At 46.6% G+C, this 13,157-nt stretch overlaps 8 non-coding genes across 8 annotated transcripts; all 8 read right to left on the reverse strand.

Annotated features, from left to right (window-relative positions):
- Positions 1-904: 904 nt before the first annotated feature.
- LOC142287357 (U2 spliceosomal RNA) lies at positions 905-1,095 on the reverse strand. Its single transcript, XR_012748342.1, has one exon. It is a non-coding gene; the product is annotated as a U2 spliceosomal RNA (small nuclear RNA).
- Positions 1,096-2,482: 1,387 nt separating this feature from the next.
- LOC142287280 (U2 spliceosomal RNA) lies at positions 2,483-2,673 on the reverse strand. Its single transcript, XR_012748272.1, has one exon. It is a non-coding gene; the product is annotated as a U2 spliceosomal RNA (small nuclear RNA).
- A 1,388-nt stretch (positions 2,674-4,061) lies between these two features.
- Positions 4,062-4,254, reverse strand: LOC142287301 (U2 spliceosomal RNA). The gene has a single exon (XR_012748292.1). It is a non-coding gene; the product is annotated as a U2 spliceosomal RNA (small nuclear RNA).
- Positions 4,255-6,443: 2,189 nt separating this feature from the next.
- LOC142287281 (U2 spliceosomal RNA) lies at positions 6,444-6,634 on the reverse strand. The gene has a single exon (XR_012748273.1). It is a non-coding gene; the product is annotated as a U2 spliceosomal RNA (small nuclear RNA).
- A 1,387-nt stretch (positions 6,635-8,021) lies between these two features.
- Positions 8,022-8,212, reverse strand: LOC142287282 (U2 spliceosomal RNA). Its single transcript, XR_012748274.1, has one exon. It is a non-coding gene; the product is annotated as a U2 spliceosomal RNA (small nuclear RNA).
- A 1,387-nt stretch (positions 8,213-9,599) lies between these two features.
- On the reverse strand, positions 9,600-9,790 carry LOC142287283 (U2 spliceosomal RNA). Its single transcript, XR_012748275.1, has one exon. It is a non-coding gene; the product is annotated as a U2 spliceosomal RNA (small nuclear RNA).
- A 1,387-nt stretch (positions 9,791-11,177) lies between these two features.
- On the reverse strand, positions 11,178-11,368 carry LOC142287284 (U2 spliceosomal RNA). Its single transcript, XR_012748276.1, has one exon. It is a non-coding gene; the product is annotated as a U2 spliceosomal RNA (small nuclear RNA).
- A 1,387-nt stretch (positions 11,369-12,755) lies between these two features.
- On the reverse strand, positions 12,756-12,946 carry LOC142287287 (U2 spliceosomal RNA). Its single transcript, XR_012748278.1, has one exon. It is a non-coding gene; the product is annotated as a U2 spliceosomal RNA (small nuclear RNA).
- Between the last annotated feature and the right edge of the window lie 211 nt (positions 12,947-13,157).

Below are 13,157 nucleotides of genomic sequence, written 5' to 3' on the forward strand. Positions count from 1 at the left end.
CCCACCCTCCCACCCAAAGAACAACTTCTTCTGCGCAGCTTGTTTTCTAGGCAGCAGCGCTATTGTGATGTCATCGGGGGGCATTGTGACAAGCCGCCAGTGTTCCGTCTCTTCATGTTGTGCACAGTTCAAACGGAAAATACATCAACAGGCAGACTACAGAAAAGCTTACTATCAAAGGTTAGAGGGGGGCTTTCTCAGAGGGCTTTTTACAGTTTTTCTATTCCCAATTAGCCGTTTAAGTGTACTTATTGAAAGTAGTAATTCTTTCATAGGCCGCCCTTTCTTAGTATTTGACGTTCCTTATATTGCGGTATGAGGCTTCGCAGTAGGTTGCAAACATTCATCACCCATGACTGTCCCCAATTGAGCTCAGAAGCTCAATGTCTATCATGACCTCTCTTTTAGAATGTCCAAGAGCAAGCAAACTATTCCTCCAGGAGAGGGCGCCAACAGACTACTAAAGAGATCATCATTACTCAAAGAAAACCCCAAAAACCAATGCATGATAGGAATAAACAGGTAACTTTCTTTGGAGTGGAAGCGGAGAGATCGCACCAGATGCCAATTCTAGATGTTATCACACCTGTGGTCACTGCAGCAGCAGGTGAATCCACTTTGTCCAAAAGGGATCTATTCCATTCAATTGCAAATGATCTAGATAAGACAGAGAACTGCAGCACGGGGACATAGCCGAGTTGGTCAGGTTGAGTGGTGATGAGTTTGCTATTTGGATGAATAAAGAAAGTCAAAAGTGTGAAAGATAAAAAACAAAAGGAGGAAGTGTGAAAAGTGAATGGGCCAAATTGAGGTGCATATGAAGACGTATGCTTTCTTCCAATTCATTAAATCGGGCTAATATGAATCAGGTGAATTGAGTTCTGCTTTTGGAAACTGGGTTAAGAAGGGGTGCACCGTTCCTGGAGGTACTGCAATACCAGGTCAATGCGTGGAGTGGACAGAGCAAGCTCTTTTTCCATCTCCCTGTTCTAAAAATCCATTTAATATATGGTCCCCAGATAGGGGACGTATCAGATATTAAACTGATAAGAACAGATACTACACTTGATCTTAGCCAAAAGGCCGAGAAGCGATAACCAGAATTGGTTTGGGCCTCGAGTGGCACCCTGGCCTATGCCGGACACATCTTAGGGAGAGAGAGCGAGAGGGAGACAAACCCACGCCTACACAAGACATTTTGTCACCCAAGCCAACCCTTGAAAAGGCTGCTTTGCAGAGCCAAAACAAGAAGAATGGTGCGTTTTGCAGCCGCCGCCCACTGCAATGAATCTGAATAACTCCTCCTTTAGGGCGCAAGCAACTCCCCTCCCCCTTGCAGTCTTTCCAATTCACGATACAAAAAGACGGACAGGACAGGTTGCCTGACTTTCCGTCACTGCCACCCTTTGCCATCCTTACCCGTAGAAAGCCCTTTCATCATCCCCAAACCCTAATCTTTTCCCTTTCCTTCCCAGCCCCCAAACCCTGCCCTCTGTACCTTTCTCACCACCCGCTTCCCTTCTCCTGTCATCCCCCTACCACCCGGGAAAAAAAGAGATTGCCCCCTCCTTCCACTAGCCCACCCTCCCACCCAAAGAACAACTTCTTCTGCGCAGCTTGTTTTCTAGGCAGCAGCGCTATTGTGATGTCATCGGGGGGCATTGTGACAAGCCGCCAGTGTTCCGTCTCTTCATGTTGTGCACAGTTCAAACGGAAAATACATCAACAGGCAGACTACAGAAAAGCTTACTATCAAAGGTTAGAGGGGGGCTTTCTCAGAGGGCTTTTTACAGTTTTTCTATTCCCAATTAGCCGTTTAAGTGTACTTATTGAAAGTAGTAATTCTTTCATAGGCCGCCCTTTCTTAGTATTTGACGTTCCTTATATTGCGGTATGAGGCTTCGCAGTAGGTTGCAAACATTCATCACCCATGACTGTCCCCAATTGAGCTCAGAAGCTCAATGTCTATCATGACCTCTCTTTTAGAATGTCCAAGAGCAAGCAAACTATTCCTCCAGGAGAGGGCGCCAACAGACTACTAAAGAGATCATCATTACTCAAAGAAAACCCCAAAAACCAATGCATGATAGGAATAAACAGGTAACTTTCTTTGGAGTGGAAGCGGAGAGATCGCACCAGATGCCAATTCTAGATGTTATCACACCTGTGGTCACTGCAGCAGCAGGTGAATCCACTTTGTCCAAAAGGGATCTATTCCATTCAATTGCAAATGATCTAGATAAGACAGAGAACTGCAGCACGGGGACATAGCCGAGTTGGTCAGGTTGAGTGGTGATGAGTTTGCTATTTGGATGAATAAAGAAAGTCAAAAGTGTGAAAGATAAAAAACAAAAGGAGGAAGTGTGAAAAGTGAATGGGCCAAATTGAGGTGCATATGAAGACGTATGCTTTCTTCCAATTCATTAAATCGGGCTAATATGAATCAGGTGAATTGAGTTCTGCTTTTGGAAACTGGGTTAAGAAGGGGTGCACCGTTCCTGGAGGTACTGCAATACCAGGTCAATGCGTGGAGTGGACAGAGCAAGCTCTTTTTCCATCTCCCTGTTCTAAAAATCCATTTAATATATGGTCCCCAGATAGGGGACGTATCAGATATTAAACTGATAAGAACAGATACTACACTTGATCTTAGCCAAAAGGCCGAGAAGCGATAACCAGAATTGGTTTGGGCCTCGAGTGGCACCCTGGCCTATGCCGGACACATCTTAGGGAGAGAGAGCGAGAGGGAGACAAACCCACGCCTACACAAGACATTTTGTCACCCAAGCCAACCCTTGAAAAGGCTGCTTTGCAGAGCCAAAACAAGAAGAATGGTGCGTTTTGCAGCCGCCGCCCACTGCAATGAATCTGAATAACTCCTCCTTTAGGGCGCAAGCAACTCCCCTCCCCCTTGCAGTCTTTCCAATTCACGATACAAAAAGACGGACAGGACAGGTTGCCTGACTTTCCGTCACTGCCACCCTTTGCCATCCTTACCCGTAGAAAGCCCTTTCATCATCCCCAAACCCTAATCTTTTCCCTTTCCTTCCCAGCCCCCAAACCCTGCCCTCTGTACCTTTCTCACCACCCGCTTCCCTTCTCCTGTCATCCCCCTACCACCCGGGAAAAAAAGAGATTGCCCCCTCCTTCCACTAGCCCACCCTCCCACCCAAAGAACAACTTCTTCTGCGCAGCTTGTTTTCTAGGCAGCAGCGCTATTGTGATGTCATCGGGGGGCATTGTGACAAGCCGCCAGTGTTCCGTCTCTTCATGTTGTGCACAGTTCAAACGGAAAATACATCAACAGGCAGACTACAGAAAAGCTTACTATCAAAGGTTAGAGGGGGGCTTTCTCAGAGGGCTTTTTACAGTTTTTCTATTCCCAATTAGCCGTTTAAGTGTACTTATTGAAAGTAGTAATTCTTTCATAGGCCGCCCTTTCTTAGTATTTGACGTTCCTTATATTGCGGTATGAGGCTTCGCAGTAGGTTGCAAACATTCATCACCCATGACTGTCCCCAATTGAGCTCAGAAGCTCAATGTCTATCATGACCTCTCTTTTAGAATGTCCAAGAGCAAGCAAACTATTCCTCCAGGAGAGGGCGCCAACAGACTACTAAAGAGATCATCATTACTCAAAGAAAACCCCAAAAACCAATGCATGATAGGAATAAACAGGTAACTTTCTTTGGAGTGGAAGCGGAGAGATCGCACCAGATGCCAATTCTAGATGTTATCACACCTGTGGTCACTGCAGCAGCAGGTGAATCCACTTTGTCCAAAAGGGATCTATTCCATTCAATTGCAAATGATCTAGATAAGACAGAGAACTGCAGCACGGGGACATAGCCGAGTTGGTCAGGTTGAGTGGTGATGAGTTTGCTATTTGGATGAATAAAGAAAGTCAAAAGTGTGAAAGATAAAAAAACAAAAGGAGGAAGTGTGAAAAGTGAATGGGCCAAATTGAGGTGCATATGAAGACGTATGCTTTCTTCCAATTCATTAAATCGGGCTAATATGAATCAGGTGAATTGAGTTCTGCTTTTGGAAACTGGGTTAAGAAGGGGTGCACCGTTCCTGGAGGTACTGCAATACCAGGTCAATGCGTGGAGTGGACAGAGCAAGCTCTTTTTCCATCTCCCTGTTCTAAAAATCCATTTAATATATGGTCCCCAGATAGGGGACGTATCAGATATTAAACTGATAAGAACAGATTTTTGATTTAATGAAGCTTTCCAAAGCACCACAAAAAATGCATGACCGAAGTCACACCAAAAACAGTGCAAAGGCTAGGATTCGTGTGGACCCCACCGTGAGGAGAGGGTCCCCAAAAATCAACCCCGTCCCTCCGAGCCAGAAGGCCACAGCAAGGGTCAGGGATCTTCGGTGCTCCCCCAAGCCGAAGCCTGGTTGAGCCTTGTCGTTGCTCCCAGCGTCCACCCAGGCATCTTACCCAAGTGGAGTAGAGAGCTACTAGTTGTTGGTTTCGCAGCCGAAACTGCCCGGACCGTCAACCGGTGTTGGTTTCTCAGCCCAAGGCTAACCGGACCTCCAACCGGGTGTTGGTTTCTCAGCCGAAGCTGACCCCGTCCTCCAACCGGGTGTTGGTTTCTCAGCCGAAGCTGACCCAGACCTCCAACCGGGTGTTAGTTTCTCAGCCCAAAGCTGACCAGACCTCCGACCGGGATTATAAAAATTTCCCTTCCTAGCCAGAAGGCCGGGATAGGGTAATATGCTCAAAAAGTATGAAAAGGCAAGGTACGGTGTGCTACAGAGCCCAAGGCTTGCCGGGGTCCCAAGCCAGCAAGCTCAGACTCACTCCAGGGTCGTCAGTCCTGGGGCACGTTGTACCATAGCCCCCCACCCTTACTCAGTCTAATAGCCTCGATCCTGGTAGGGCCATGTTTTCCTCTAGATGAATATACTATCCACCCAGAGTACTAGCAAGCGCAACCTTCCAGTGTGCATTGTATCATTGTACTAAGGTGGCCTGGAGCTTAAACCACCTCTTCGAACAACACTACACTTGATCTTAGCCAAAAGGCCGAGAAGCGATAACCAGAATTGGTTTGGGCCTCGAGTGGCACCCTGGCCTATGCCGGACACATCTTAGGGAGAGAGAGCGAGAGGGAGACAAACCCACGCCTACACAAGACATTTTGTCACCCAAGCCAACCCTTGAAAAGGCTGCTTTGCAGAGCCAAAACAAGAAGAATGGTGCGTTTTGCAGCCGCCGCCCACTGCAATGAATCTGAATAACTCCTCCTTTAGGGCGCAAGCAACTCCCCTCCCCCTTGCAGTCTTTCCAATTCACGATACAAAAAGACGGACAGGACAGGTTGCCTGACTTTCCGTCACTGCCACCCTTTGCCATCCTTACCCGTAGAAAGCCCTTTCATCATCCCCAAACCCTAATCTTTTCCCTTTCCTTCCCAGCCCCCAAACCCTGCCCTCTGTACCTTTCTCACCACCCGCTTCCCTTCTCCTGTCATCCCCCTACCACCCGGGAAAAAAAGAGATTGCCCCCTCCTTCCACTAGCCCACCCTCCCACCCAAAGAACAACTTCTTCTGCGCAGCTTGTTTTCTAGGCAGCAGCGCTATTGTGATGTCATCGGGGGGCATTGTGACAAGCCGCCAGTGTTCCGTCTCTTCATGTTGTGCACAGTTCAAACGGAAAATACATCAACAGGCAGACTACAGAAAAGCTTACTATCAAAGGTTAGAGGGGGGCTTTCTCAGAGGGCTTTTTACAGTTTTTCTATTCCCAATTAGCCGTTTAAGTGTACTTATTGAAAGTAGTAATTCTTTCATAGGCCGCCCTTTCTTAGTATTTGACGTTCCTTATATTGCGGTATGAGGCTTCGCAGTAGGTTGCAAACATTCATCACCCATGACTGTCCCCAATTGAGCTCAGAAGCTCAATGTCTATCATGACCTCTCTTTTAGAATGTCCAAGAGCAAGCAAACTATTCCTCCAGGAGAGGGCGCCAACAGACTACTAAAGAGATCATCATTACTCAAAGAAAACCCCAAAAACCAATGCATGATAGGAATAAACAGGTAACTTTCTTTGGAGTGGAAGCGGAGAGATCGCACCAGATGCCAATTCTAGATGTTATCACACCTGTGGTCACTGCAGCAGCAGGTGAATCCACTTTGTCCAAAAGGGATCTATTCCATTCAATTGCAAATGATCTAGATAAGACAGAGAACTGCAGCACGGGGACATAGCCGAGTTGGTCAGGTTGAGTGGTGATGAGTTTGCTATTTGGATGAATAAAGAAAGTCAAAAGTGTGAAAGATAAAAAACAAAAGGAGGAAGTGTGAAAAGTGAATGGGCCAAATTGAGGTGCATATGAAGACGTATGCTTTCTTCCAATTCATTAAATCGGGCTAATATGAATCAGGTGAATTGAGTTCTGCTTTTGGAAACTGGGTTAAGAAGGGGTGCACCGTTCCTGGAGGTACTGCAATACCAGGTCAATGCGTGGAGTGGACAGAGCAAGCTCTTTTTCCATCTCCCTGTTCTAAAAATCCATTTAATATATGGTCCCCAGATAGGGGACGTATCAGATATTAAACTGATAAGAACAGATACTACACTTGATCTTAGCCAAAAGGCCGAGAAGCGATAACCAGAATTGGTTTGGGCCTCGAGTGGCACCCTGGCCTATGCCGGACACATCTTAGGGAGAGAGAGCGAGAGGGAGACAAACCCACGCCTACACAAGACATTTTGTCACCCAAGCCAACCCTTGAAAAGGCTGCTTTGCAGAGCCAAAACAAGAAGAATGGTGCGTTTTGCAGCCGCCGCCCACTGCAATGAATCTGAATAACTCCTCCTTTAGGGCGCAAGCAACTCCCCTCCCCCTTGCAGTCTTTCCAATTCACGATACAAAAAGACGGACAGGACAGGTTGCCTGACTTTCCGTCACTGCCACCCTTTGCCATCCTTACCCGTAGAAAGCCCTTTCATCATCCCCAAACCCTAATCTTTTCCCTTTCCTTCCCAGCCCCCAAACCCTGCCCTCTGTACCTTTCTCACCACCCGCTTCCCTTCTCCTGTCATCCCCCTACCACCCGGGAAAAAAAGAGATTGCCCCCTCCTTCCACTAGCCCACCCTCCCACCCAAAGAACAACTTCTTCTGCGCAGCTTGTTTTCTAGGCAGCAGCGCTATTGTGATGTCATCGGGGGGCATTGTGACAAGCCGCCAGTGTTCCGTCTCTTCATGTTGTGCACAGTTCAAACGGAAAATACATCAACAGGCAGACTACAGAAAAGCTTACTATCAAAGGTTAGAGGGGGGCTTTCTCAGAGGGCTTTTTACAGTTTTTCTATTCCCAATTAGCCGTTTAAGTGTACTTATTGAAAGTAGTAATTCTTTCATAGGCCGCCCTTTCTTAGTATTTGACGTTCCTTATATTGCGGTATGAGGCTTCGCAGTAGGTTGCAAACATTCATCACCCATGACTGTCCCCAATTGAGCTCAGAAGCTCAATGTCTATCATGACCTCTCTTTTAGAATGTCCAAGAGCAAGCAAACTATTCCTCCAGGAGAGGGCGCCAACAGACTACTAAAGAGATCATCATTACTCAAAGAAAACCCCAAAAACCAATGCATGATAGGAATAAACAGGTAACTTTCTTTGGAGTGGAAGCGGAGAGATCGCACCAGATGCCAATTCTAGATGTTATCACACCTGTGGTCACTGCAGCAGCAGGTGAATCCACTTTGTCCAAAAGGGATCTATTCCATTCAATTGCAAATGATCTAGATAAGACAGAGAACTGCAGCACGGGGACATAGCCGAGTTGGTCAGGTTGAGTGGTGATGAGTTTGCTATTTGGATGAATAAAGAAAGTCAAAAGTGTGAAAGATAAAAAACAAAAGGAGGAAGTGTGAAAAGTGAATGGGCCAAATTGAGGTGCATATGAAGACGTATGCTTTCTTCCAATTCATTAAATCGGGCTAATATGAATCAGGTGAATTGAGTTCTGCTTTTGGAAACTGGGTTAAGAAGGGGTGCACCGTTCCTGGAGGTACTGCAATACCAGGTCAATGCGTGGAGTGGACAGAGCAAGCTCTTTTTCCATCTCCCTGTTCTAAAAATCCATTTAATATATGGTCCCCAGATAGGGGACGTATCAGATATTAAACTGATAAGAACAGATACTACACTTGATCTTAGCCAAAAGGCCGAGAAGCGATAACCAGAATTGGTTTGGGCCTCGAGTGGCACCCTGGCCTATGCCGGACACATCTTAGGGAGAGAGAGCGAGAGGGAGACAAACCCACGCCTACACAAGACATTTTGTCACCCAAGCCAACCCTTGAAAAGGCTGCTTTGCAGAGCCAAAACAAGAAGAATGGTGCGTTTTGCAGCCGCCGCCCACTGCAATGAATCTGAATAACTCCTCCTTTAGGGCGCAAGCAACTCCCCTCCCCCTTGCAGTCTTTCCAATTCACGATACAAAAAGACGGACAGGACAGGTTGCCTGACTTTCCGTCACTGCCACCCTTTGCCATCCTTACCCGTAGAAAGCCCTTTCATCATCCCCAAACCCTAATCTTTTCCCTTTCCTTCCCAGCCCCCAAACCCTGCCCTCTGTACCTTTCTCACCACCCGCTTCCCTTCTCCTGTCATCCCCCTACCACCCGGGAAAAAAAGAGATTGCCCCCTCCTTCCACTAGCCCACCCTCCCACCCAAAGAACAACTTCTTCTGCGCAGCTTGTTTTCTAGGCAGCAGCGCTATTGTGATGTCATCGGGGGGCATTGTGACAAGCCGCCAGTGTTCCGTCTCTTCATGTTGTGCACAGTTCAAACGGAAAATACATCAACAGGCAGACTACAGAAAAGCTTACTATCAAAGGTTAGAGGGGGGCTTTCTCAGAGGGCTTTTTACAGTTTTTCTATTCCCAATTAGCCGTTTAAGTGTACTTATTGAAAGTAGTAATTCTTTCATAGGCCGCCCTTTCTTAGTATTTGACGTTCCTTATATTGCGGTATGAGGCTTCGCAGTAGGTTGCAAACATTCATCACCCATGACTGTCCCCAATTGAGCTCAGAAGCTCAATGTCTATCATGACCTCTCTTTTAGAATGTCCAAGAGCAAGCAAACTATTCCTCCAGGAGAGGGCGCCAACAGACTACTAAAGAGATCATCATTACTCAAAGAAAACCCCAAAAACCAATGCATGATAGGAATAAACAGGTAACTTTCTTTGGAGTGGAAGCGGAGAGATCGCACCAGATGCCAATTCTAGATGTTATCACACCTGTGGTCACTGCAGCAGCAGGTGAATCCACTTTGTCCAAAAGGGATCTATTCCATTCAATTGCAAATGATCTAGATAAGACAGAGAACTGCAGCACGGGGACATAGCCGAGTTGGTCAGGTTGAGTGGTGATGAGTTTGCTATTTGGATGAATAAAGAAAGTCAAAAGTGTGAAAGATAAAAAACAAAAGGAGGAAGTGTGAAAAGTGAATGGGCCAAATTGAGGTGCATATGAAGACGTATGCTTTCTTCCAATTCATTAAATCGGGCTAATATGAATCAGGTGAATTGAGTTCTGCTTTTGGAAACTGGGTTAAGAAGGGGTGCACCGTTCCTGGAGGTACTGCAATACCAGGTCAATGCGTGGAGTGGACAGAGCAAGCTCTTTTTCCATCTCCCTGTTCTAAAAATCCATTTAATATATGGTCCCCAGATAGGGGACGTATCAGATATTAAACTGATAAGAACAGATACTACACTTGATCTTAGCCAAAAGGCCGAGAAGCGATAACCAGAATTGGTTTGGGCCTCGAGTGGCACCCTGGCCTATGCCGGACACATCTTAGGGAGAGAGAGCGAGAGGGAGACAAACCCACGCCTACACAAGACATTTTGTCACCCAAGCCAACCCTTGAAAAGGCTGCTTTGCAGAGCCAAAACAAGAAGAATGGTGCGTTTTGCAGCCGCCGCCCACTGCAATGAATCTGAATAACTCCTCCTTTAGGGCGCAAGCAACTCCCCTCCCCCTTGCAGTCTTTCCAATTCACGATACAAAAAGACGGACAGGACAGGTTGCCTGACTTTCCGTCACTGCCACCCTTTGCCATCCTTACCCGTAGAAAGCCCTTTCATCATCCCCAAACCCTAATCTTTTCCCTTTCCTTCCCAGCCCCCAAACCCTGCCCTCTGTACCTTTCTCACCACCCGCTTCCCTTCTCCTGTCATCCCCCTACCACCCGGGAAAAAAAGAGATTGCCCCCTCCTTCCACTAGCCCACCCTCCCACCCAAAGAACAACTTCTTCTGCGCAGCTTGTTTTCTAGGCAGCAGCGCTATTGTGATGTCATCGGGGGGCATTGTGACAAGCCGCCAGTGTTCCGTCTCTTCATGTTGTGCACAGTTCAAACGGAAAATACATCAACAGGCAGACTACAGAAAAGCTTACTATCAAAGGTTAGAGGGGGGCTTTCTCAGAGGGCTTTTTACAGTTTTTCTATTCCCAATTAGCCGTTTAAGTGTACTTATTGAAAGTAGTAATTCTTTCATAGGCCGCCCTTTCTTAGTATTTGACGTTCCTTATATTGCGGTATGAGGCTTCGCAGTAGGTTGCAAACATTCATCACCCATGACTGTCCCCAATTGAGCTCAGAAGCTCAATGTCTATCATGACCTCTCTTTTAGAATGTCCAAGAGCAAGCAAACTATTCCTCCAGGAGAGGGCGCCAACAGACTACTAAAGAGATCATCATTACTCAAAGAAAACCCCAAAAACCAATGCATGATAGGAATAAACAGGTAACTTTCTTTGGAGTGGAAGCGGAGAGATCGCACCAGATGCCAATTCTAGATGTTATCACACCTGTGGTCACTGCAGCAGCAGGTGAATCCACTTTGTCCAAAAGGGATCTATTCCATTCAATTGCAAATGATCTAGATAAGACAGAGAACTGCAGCACGGGGACATAGCCGAGTTGGTCAGGTTGAGTGGTGATGAGTTTGCTATTTGGATGAATAAAGAAAGTCAAAAGTGTGAAAGATAAAAAACAAAAGGAGGAAGTGTGAAAAGTGAATGGGCCAAATTGAGGTGCATATGAAGACGTATGCTTTCTTCCAATTCATTAAATCGGGCTAATATGAATCAGGTGAATTGAGTTCTGCTTTTGGAAACTGGGTTAAGAAGGGGTGCACCGTTCCTGGAGGTACTGCAATACCAGGTCAATGCGTGGAGTGGACAGAGCAAGCTCTTTTTCCATCTCCCTGTTCTAAAAATCCATTTAATATATGGTCCCCAGATAGGGGACGTATCAGATATTAAACTGATAAGAACAGATACTACACTTGATCTTAGCCAAAAGGCCGAGAAGCGATAACCAGAATTGGTTTGGGCCTCGAGTGGCACCCTGGCCTATGCCGGACACATCTTAGGGAGAGAGAGCGAGAGGGAGACAAACCCACGCCTACACAAGACATTTTGTCACCCAAGCCAACCCTTGAAAAGGCTGCTTTGCAGAGCCAAAACAAGAAGAATGGTGCGTTTTGCAGCCGCCGCCCACTGCAATGAATCTGAATAACTCCTCCTTTAGGGCGCAAGCAACTCCCCTCCCCCTTGCAGTCTTTCCAATTCACGATACAAAAAGACGGACAGGACAGGTTGCCTGACTTTCCGTCACTGCCACCCTTTGCCATCCTTACCCGTAGAAAGCCCTTTCATCATCCCCAAACCCTAATCTTTTCCCTTTCCTTCCCAGCCCCCAAACCCTGCCCTCTGTACCTTTCTCACCACCCGCTTCCCTTCTCCTGTCATCCCCCTACCACCCGGGAAAAAAAGAGATTGCCCCCTCCTTCCACTAGCCCACCCTCCCACCCAAAGAACAACTTCTTCTGCGCAGCTTGTTTTCTAGGCAGCAGCGCTATTGTGATGTCATCGGGGGGCATTGTGACAAGCCGCCAGTGTTCCGTCTCTTCATGTTGTGCACAGTTCAAACGGAAAATACATCAACAGGCAGACTACAGAAAAGCTTACTATCAAAGGTTAGAGGGGGGCTTTCTCAGAGGGCTTTTTACAGTTTTTCTATTCCCAATTAGCCGTTTAAGTGTACTTATTGAAAGTAGTAATTCTTTCATAGGCCGCCCTTTCTTAGTATTTGACGTTCCTTATATTGCGGTATGAGGCTTCGCAGTAGGTTGCAAACATTCATCACCCATGACTGTCCCCAATTGAGCTCAGAAGCTCAATGTCTATCATGACCTCTCTTTTAGAATGTCCAAGAGCAAGCAAACTATTCCTCCAGGAGAGGGCGCCAACAGACTACTAAAGAGATCATCATTACTCAAAGAAAACCCCAAAAACCAATGCATGATAGGAATAAACAGGTAACTTTCTTTGGAGTGGAAGCGGAGAGATCGCACCAGATGCCAATTCTAGATGTTATCACACCTGTGGTCACTGCAGCAGCAGGTGAATCCACTTTGTCCAAAAGGGATCTATTCCATTCAATTGCAAATGATCTAGATAAGACAGAGAACTGCAGCACGGGGACATAGCCGAGTTGGTCAGGTTGAGTGGTGATGAGTTTGCTATTTGGATGAATAAAGAAAGTCAAAAGTGTGAAAGATAAAAAACAAAAGGAGGAAGTGTGAAAAGTGAATGGGCCAAATTGAGGTGCATATGAAGACGTATGCTTTCTTCCAATTCATTAAATCGGGCTAATATGAATCAGGTGAATTGAGTTCTGCTTTTGGAAACTGGGTTAAGAAGGGGTGCACCGTTCCTGGAGGTACTGCAATACCAGGTCAATGCGTGGAGTGGACAGAGCAAGCTCTTTTTCCATCTCCCTGTTCTAAAAATCCATTTAATATATGGTCCCCAGATAGGGGACGTATCAGATATTAAACTGATAAGAACAGATACTACACTTGATCTTAGCCAAAAGGCCGAGAAGCGATAACCAGAATTGGTTTGGGCCTCGAGTGGCACCCTGGCCTATGCCGGACACATCTTAGGGAGAGAGAGCGAGAGGGAGACAAACCCACGCCTACACAAGACATTTTGTCACCCAAGCCAACCCTTGAAAAGGCTGCTTTGCAGAGCCAAAACAAGAAGAATGGTGCGTTTTGCAGCCGCCGCCCACTGCAATGAATCTGAATAACTCCTCCT

The sequence above is a fragment of the Anomaloglossus baeobatrachus genome, unplaced genomic scaffold (genome assembly GCF_048569485.1).
Source record: "Anomaloglossus baeobatrachus isolate aAnoBae1 unplaced genomic scaffold, aAnoBae1.hap1 Scaffold_720, whole genome shotgun sequence".
NCBI lineage: Eukaryota > Metazoa > Chordata > Amphibia > Anura > Aromobatidae > Anomaloglossus > Anomaloglossus baeobatrachus.